Genomic DNA, 8,983 nt, shown 5'->3' with positions numbered 1-8,983 from the left:
TGTTTTATAATATTTAAAAATATACCTTTCAATTTGTATCTGGGAGAACTGAATTATAAAAAAAACAGTCGTTCAGATCATATGATAAAAGCTTGGCGCGATATTTGTTTAAATTATTATTGAAACCCAAGTAGCAATGACAATCATTACCCTAAAGTGATAATAATATGTATAAAGACCTTACACTATACGGTCATCTGATGCAAGCCTTCATACTGCTAAACTGAGGTTTTCTGCCGACGACTTATAATGTACCCCTCCATAACATTCGACTGTAAGGTGTAATGCGACATGCGACAAATGTGAGTGGATGTCATAAAATTTTTGTTTAAACAATGAAATGACAACAAATCTATTTTTGCATGGTTCTACGTAAAAAAACTAGTTAAAAGATTGTTATATCTAAGAATTTCGTGAGTATTCATTTAAATAAAACTAATATTTTCGGATTTAGTACAAAAAAAAATTAATCAACTTTTTAACTCGTCTGCCCGTGACCACAGTTACTGCTAAGTAACTGAAAGTTTGAGAGTGTGAACTTTAAAACTATACAAAAAGTGTAGTTAATTCGAATATATTAGTTTTATTTAGTTAAGAGATTAGTTTATGTAAAATGTATAATTAATAATATTTAGAGCGGCAAGAGGTCCCTATTATAAACAAATGAACGTAAGAGTCTCGAGTTGACGACCGACGAGTCTCAAATTAAACTTCCATCTTTAATTCAAGAACAATTTCAAACTGTGTTATATGTGACGTTCATGGAAATTAAGTAAATCCTTGAAGCGGCGGGTGCAGTCAGTAGACGGAGTTGCGTCATATCAGTGACGTAATGAAATTTCAGCGAATGAGGCTTCACGGGAAGCACTCGCTCAGCACCGAGGCTCTTAAGGCTCGCTCACAATACACGGACACGACACGCTGGCGACAAGTTGTATGACAGAGAGTTGGTAAGTACTGAGAGATTGTTACATACACCTCGGTAGACCCAGAAGATGCTCGATACATGCATGTCCATTTGTTTGTTCCTTATGACTTAACATCCAATGAGTAGGATCGATTCGTGGTGAAGGTTTAAACACGATCGTGTCGGGGCTTCAGGACGGTCTCACTCCTGGACAGCGACGTCAGGTCATGAGACAATTTAATAAAGACAGCTCAGGAATAATAACGTTTGTGAATGTATGTTGACGAGAAGAGCAAAGATATACATAAAGTCGGTGCGTCCCAGAGAACGAGCGGATTGTTCGAACATTACCACATTATAACGACAATATTATTCAAGGTTTATGTCAGGAGTGTCTTTATTATATATTAATGACTTTTGATTTAGTTCATTCTAATAAGTATAATTAATAATAAGAGAAGATACAGTAACTTGTATGTTACATAGAAAACAGATCCAGAGTAAAAATGATTGTTAACCTCTGACGTCGTTAAAGTTACAACGTTCTGTTCTCAAGCTTTACACACGCGAAGTCAACAATAAACAAGAACACAGTCTGCAGGACCCACGAGGAGAGGACTCTCCCTGAACATCATTGTTAAATCATCTGGTCTTAACTATAACTAACTAACTAAATGCGAAAAAATATAAAATAATAATAATACTGTATTTTAGTTGTTCAAATAAAACAAGTCTTTTATAAAATAAAATACTCTAATATAATTATAATTTGATATAATTTATAATTTCTTTTCTTCTTCTGAATATAAACTTCTGGATGTTAGAAGAAGAAATGAAAAAACAAAGTTTAAATTTAAAATTAAATACTTCCTCAGAAATAAACGAGATAAATAGTGATAACTTTTGTTCGCCCGATTTTTACACGCTTTTAATAATGATATTTCTTTACGATCTTATTCATTGCTTGTTTTTTTAAAAGTATTTTGAGAATTTTTGGTTGTAATTAAACACCTTTCGTGTTGTAAAACATTTTAATATCATATCTTTAAAGGACATCTGGGATGGATTATTTTGAAGACATTGATTTTAAGCGAAAAATAAAATTAGAAGCTCACAGTTTCTTAAGAATATATTGATTTAAAAATTGTCGAAAATAAAAAACGGGTTTCCAGTAAACTTAACATATTGAAAGGATGTTGATTGTTAGAATGAATTAAAAAGTAATTAAATTGGATTTGACGGGAGAAGACACAACTAGTTGAATAACCAGCATCTGGACCGTGAGAGGCTTAGGAAAGACTTTTATAAAGCTAGACTTTAGAGCTGATCAAAGTTTCTTCTGTCTAACAGTGATGCTTAACCCTCAACGCTTCATCTGATAGAGGTCTTCGGTAGAAGCTTCAGAAACTGAACCTGTAACTGAAATGACATCGAACTGAGACCATCAGCTCGGAGACCAGCTCACCATACACTGTTTTCACAGACAGACCTTCGAATTCTCTGACACGATAAAGAAGCCGGAGCAGCTCCATATAGATCGTTGCATCTGTATCTTTGTAATAATTATTCAAAAGAGCAATTTTGATAATTTCATAAAACAACAGAACTGTATTCTGAAAGAAAAATTCCGACTGGACTACATAATGAACCTAGATGGAGAGGTAGATCGGTGTCTGAAAAATGGTTTGTAAAAGATTATTTTGAATTGACATGATTTAAATGAGGACAGTATGTTAGGAGCTGGTCCCCTCCTCACTCTTGGTGTGATGTGTAGGACCTCCTTTTTAAACCTTGGTGTTGTTGCTCCATAGCGGAGGCTGGAACAGACGACCTTCACAGAGTAGAACTTTTATTAAAATAACTCTAACAGTAATCTGTTTTGTATAATACAAATCACATATAATGCTGTAGATTAACCCTACCCCCCCCCTAACCCCCTACCCACTGCTTCCCGCACCCCTGTCCCTCACCCTCCTTTGACCTCCACCACTCGATGACCTTTTATAAAACATTATGAAACATAGTTAAATATATTTATTTAACACACAAGTAAGTCTAACTAATGTATTATATTTTACAGGGAAGAGAATTTGTTTTACAATAGATTTTTTTATTTAAATTTTAAAGTTCAATGATATCATAGCGATATAAAATAAAGATTTTGGTCTCAAATAACAGTAATACAGGTGTCTGGAAAAATATTTATGAATTCCCAGATGTATGGGCGTTTGAGACGTTGCCAAACGTTTGTTGAATACCTCGAGTTGTAACCGAGTCGCGAGAAGACAGCGTCATACATTTTCACACAAACAGCTCTCAGTGCGCCGCGCCGTTTGTTCCAAATTAATGAAATCGTCTGAAACAAATCTTATTTTCACTAAATAAGAGCGTCCGAAGTGACAGACGTGTAATATTTATATATTTTCTAGAGCTGAAGCAAAACACATAGCATAGCATAGCAAAACACACGATGAAGACAATGAACATGATTATTTTGGACTCGTGTGTCAAGCTCTGTATTAAAGAATTATGTATATAAATATTTCTGCTTCTTACTTATTGAGTATCTCTTTCATTAACTCAAACCTTTAAGTAAAGATAAAAAAAAACTAAATTAAAAAAAAAAGACACGGATCCTGTCGACGAAAGAATACAAGGCGACTCCATTACACAATGTTATTGTTTCCACACAAAACAAAGCTTTGCTAAACATGACGACCGAAAATAGACTCTAACCGCCTTCACATAGAGGTCATAATTGTGGATCCGGGAACGTTCATCTAAATAGGGAGCGATTACAAGTAATAATTGTAGGGCGAGCACAATGATGTCGACATTTTCAATAGTTTCTTTATTTGAACACGTAATGAGCTTTTAAAATACTTTTATTTGTTACACGTTAAATCGTTTAATATATCACGAACTCTTTCCGCATCAGTAGTCTTCTCTCACGCTACATCCACTCAGTCTGTCATCTATGTGAGATGGTTCAGCCCACCTCCAGATCCTACGACGTGACCTGACTCTCCTCCAGGGAGACTTGAAGTTAGACTAACCATATTTCACTAATTACTTTATAATTTCTCGTTTTTTCTCGTTACTAAGTTGTCTTCTATGCCCTCACACATCTCAGATCATGAGTTTACTTTAGTATAATGAAATAAAGATGTTTTTATATAAAATAAACATACTCTTGTATTATATTATTATTTCAAACTGAATCTACACCTAACAATAACATAAACTAATTATACATCATTTCTTTAAGATTAATATTTTCCTTCTCATCCGTGTTCCAAATACTATTTAAGTCACTTCATTTCATTTAATTTTGTGAAAAACTCATTCTTTTCAACTAATCACTAGTTTCAATGCTTCTTAGAAATATTTCTTTTTATTATTATATAAAAATAAGTCTTCTCAATATACGGAAGTATGTTTTGAACATCATTACTCCGTAACCGATAATACTCTTATTGTTAAAGTGCACGTCACTTGTAAAGCTCACTTTATTTAACAATTGTTATGTAATACGGGGAGCTGGTTGGGTTTTTTAAAAGCAAATGTCTTAAATACTTTACTAACTCACAATAACAAAGAATATTAAGGTTTAGTTACATTTAAGAATAAAAAATTTAAAATGGTTACAAACATACGGTAACAATGTTCATATGAAGATAGCTAGAGGATTATATACAGTGGAATGTTGTGGGAGTTTTAATTAAGTAAATATGTACAAAATCTGTTCGATCCGTGTTACAAGAGACTTACTAGAGTACGAGACACGGTCTAGACACAGTATGGAGTTTAATATCCAATAATATAACTCACTAAGCAACATTTTCATAAACTGTTTATATTCAATATAAGTGAGCAATCCGAGGACACGTGCTGACTTCAGAACTCTCTATTCATTCATTCATTGGTTCGCTCATTCTCTCATTCATTCACTCGCTCACTCACTATTATAAGTGAAGTAATTAAACCCGATTGTGAGATCACCGAATGTATCACCGTTCAGGGCGGCCGATGTTCCTCACCCGTCTACTGTCGATATCAAAGAGCGCCACCGGAGCGGAAAAAATGACAATCCGTATTCAAATCGGAAATCTGCGAAGGTTATTAAGGGCGAAATTAATAAAAAGCTCAAAGCCTGCTACGGTTCGACGGCTTCGAAAGAGCAACACAGCCGGCAGGGGATAAACGCCTTTATTGATTGCGCGACAATTAAATTCATCTGTGCTTTGACGGGACATTCCTACAATCTACACACCACCCGCCGCCTCCACTCCTCTCCCCCGTCACCCCCCGACTCCCCCTCTCACCCCTAAATCCCCGTCACCCCCGGCCACCCCCCGCTCTATATCAGCAGGTTAATAATGATGATTAATATAGTTGATAGTCGTTAGACATAAATGAAGCGACGAGTGAGAACTTGTTTAATATCTGATGTTAGCGGTCGAGAGTGCGGCAGTGAAGAGAAGACACGAAACAAAGCTCACGATAATATTATTATACATTTATAATGATTTAATTTAGTATAAAGTATGTTCTGAATAATAAGAAACACTGATCTCACACACAGTCTCCACACGAGTGTCGACAGGCAAAATGAGTAGGCACCTCTCCGGGTTATATGTTAACGATTGCTTTCAATTTGTATCGAGTCGATGTTCGTGTAGCAGTGTAGTGTGTCCCATCACTAGTGATATAATTCCTATCTCATTATCAAGTACGGTGTCATCTCTTTGCACTCTTCATGTTAGCTGATAACAAACATCTCATATCTAATATGTTCCCGGACTCATCTCTCTCAGCCGCGAGTTCACCAACTAATATCGTTTATCGTGATGTTTCCACATGACGCCCCTACTCCTCGGCCCCTACTGCTCGGTTTCCGCAGAGCGTCTTCATGGTTGACTTCCACTCTTATGAATTAATGAACTTCTAATAATGAACTAAACATTCCCTGAGCGTGCTCGCTGTCAGACACTCCCCTGTTAAGCGATGTTGGAAGCTGTCTGTCGGTCACTGAAGTTATTTTATTAACTAAGTACAAGTTCTGCACCTCGGTCTACTCACACACGTTGCTCTACAGTGACGAGCGAGGAAGTTGAAGGGAAGGAAAGGAATCAATAAAACATTATAATAATGAAGAGTTTGTTTCTTAGTGTATTTATAGATACTAAAGCGATTACATACATTCTTGGGAATAAATGTAGAAGGATTTAATTAGATATGGTTTTATCAATAAATCGCTTTAGTTAATGCTTAATGAGTCAACCAACTAAATTTCTACAAAATACGAAATAACGAACAAAAGTTAAATGTTTAGAAGCGACAAGTTTCGGTAGTAGTCACTAGATAGTTACCGAAGTAGTTCTCTTAGTGACTAATGTATATAAAAACTACAATGATATGATTATATATTGATTAACTAATTTAATAACTCTCATTGAATACTGTAGTTCATACAGCTACTCTTGCTTAACCAGTTGCTTCGAAACTTTCTTTATATAACTTTGCAACCATCTAATGAAATAATTAAAATCATGAAAATTATCTAAATTTTTCAGCTTCCATTTAACTGATTTTTTTTTACTTAACTGTAGAAAATAATAAGCCAATTCTTTTACCCATTTTTATACAAACAAGTATCCGCGTCTTTTATTATTATTATTTGTTACGCGTTCGAATAACAAAGGTTAATGAAACTTTAAAGGAGTTAAGCGAAACATTTTTCTTAAATGTTAAATCTATAAACTATTTAGCTATCAAATAATTAGTTAAATATCTTAAATAAATAATAATTAATTTATTTGGAAACACTAGTAAGAAATATAATTCGTGCTATCTGAATTTGTCAGTTAATACTTGGACCCTGGGAACTGTCCAGAACGTTCCCGGGTGTATTGACCACACATAGTGGAATGCTATAATATGTGTTTCAATATTTCAATATCTAGGAGCGAGCCCGAGCTGACGCCAGACAGATACGACGCGATGTCACTCGTAAACAAACGTCCAAAGACGAACTGAACGACGCATTATATACATGATACAGATGTGGCAGACTGTGGAGGTATATATTAACCTTATAAATATGTCCTCGTCTTTGTATTTCAGTTTTTTTGTTAGTTTACTATTTAGGAAGTTATACTTTTATAACAATCATCAAATAATAGTCTTTAGTGAGTGGTAATAAGGTCCACGGAGCGGCCGTCGTGTGTCGAATATCAAAGAGTCGTCCCAAACGTTGTCTTCAACGTAATTACTTTTCTACTTTCGTTTCTTGAATCAACTCCCATTGATTTGAATGCACGCCCTCAGACACCGATACATACGCACACACACACATACACACACAGACAGTAGGAGACGGGGGACAAACCAGTAGTAGATAAATACAGGTAATAAATAAAACTTCCTTAAATTATACTTAACTACATATATATCAACAGCTTGCAGTTGATAATTTTTTATATTCCCTTTAAATTTAAATTAGATAATATAAATTGGAAAATGGTAAGTTTGTCGACCCACGCAGGCTCTGAACTCTGACCCTGCAAACTTGGTAGGTGGTAGAGCCTAGATGTGGTCAAATAACTAGAGCCCGGACATGGGCTGGCTAGATCGGGGAAGTACCACCCTCTCACAGAAGATGGGCGTGGAGTAGTCTTTAATGGCTCCTTTCGTCCGATGATTGAGAGAGCCGGTTGCCCTTTCCCTGTTCCCTTCTTTTCCTGCCATCTCCTTATTTCCACCCCTCCCTCTCCCTCAACAACCAAGGTTGTCCACGCATCCTCAACAGAGATGTTGCGCTTGTCCATGGACGGCGGTGATTATTTGAAAAGTATAAAATATTATTTCACTTTAATAAATATCTTATATGGTTTGATCATTATATTTCAAATAGATAAACATTACAATATATACATTAGTAATGTATATATATTTTTTTAAGAAAAGTCATGTATGTATATGTTATTGATGAAATATAAACAGAACAACTTAGTTTCACTCTTGAAAATTGAGTCTTGAGCCTACCGGAACGACAACCGTTCTCTTACCCCATGTTAGTGACGTCACACTCCACTCGTCGATACATCATGGAAGAAGATCTATTAATCTCACTCCGCGGACCTTCACTCAGAGTATACACAAATACTGTTATTTACTGAATACTCTTATTTACTGAATTTATGTTATAGGAGTATATTTAAAATTTTCATTTTATTATTTTATTTCTACAACATTTTTATTACCATTAACGTCTCCTACTTTTTTCAATAAACTAAAACTCCTTTAATTTGTGATACGTACCTTCGTAAATGAAACAAACACATGTCATTTCAAAATCAGTCTTCCTAAGTTTGGTAAAGTTAATGATGTTATTTAATTTACTATAATATTAAGGAGAGGGTCATTTTCAATTTTCTGTGAAAAAATATATTTAAACTGTTGTAAAGTGTGCTCCAGTTTCCGAGGTCGATCCGCGGACAGTAATAGAAATAATTCTACTTCTATTAATAGTCGGATGGTTTTTTAGTGAGCGCCATACGAGCGGTCCACGTCACTGCCAGCTGATTCAAAAAACTGGTTATCTGTTATCATTAATTTATTGTTATGAAACGGTTCTGAGCCTTGGACTCCGCGACGTCAGAGCCGCCTTAGCAGATGAGCTGTCGTGCACTCATATAAGACTCACTGAATCAAACATTCAAAATTTCTATTCTTTCATCTACTAACGAAAATGTTATCTTGAAAGCTTTCTTACAACTGGTGACAATCCATAATAGCAGCCTTAACGTTCCTCACTAAATATACAAATTTAATCTCCACATTGACCTCGTGTTATAAACATATTAACAATAAAAATATTTTATTGTTAACACATATTTGAAACAAAGACAGTTACTTTCATACGATATTGATATGTTTTTATAAATTTAATATCTTTATATCATACAGCTCCCACTCGTATAATGTCTCTAGTCCCGTCACTGTTATGACTTATGATATACATCATTCAATATTTTAATGTTAATATTTTTTTAATTTTAACTCTTTATGGGT

General features: G+C 34.9%; 1 long non-coding RNA gene across 1 annotated transcript; it reads right to left on the bottom strand.

Moving 5' to 3' along the window:
• Nucleotides 1–2,247: 2,247 nt before the first annotated feature.
• LOC133320420 (uncharacterized) lies at nucleotides 2,248–2,825 on the bottom strand. The gene is made up of 2 exons (XR_009753787.1): nucleotides 2,397–2,825; nucleotides 2,248–2,326 (listed from the first exon to the last, which is right to left on the bottom strand). It is a non-coding gene; the product is annotated as an uncharacterized LOC133320420 (long non-coding RNA).
• Nucleotides 2,826–8,983: the final 6,158 nt, after the last annotated feature.

Source organism: Danaus plexippus, assembly GCF_018135715.1.
Source record: "Danaus plexippus chromosome 22 unlocalized genomic scaffold, MEX_DaPlex mxdp_33, whole genome shotgun sequence".
Lineage (NCBI taxonomy): Eukaryota > Metazoa > Arthropoda > Insecta > Lepidoptera > Nymphalidae > Danaus > Danaus plexippus.
Note: the sequence above shows the minus strand (reverse complement) of the source record. Positions and strands in the feature narration are given on the sequence as shown.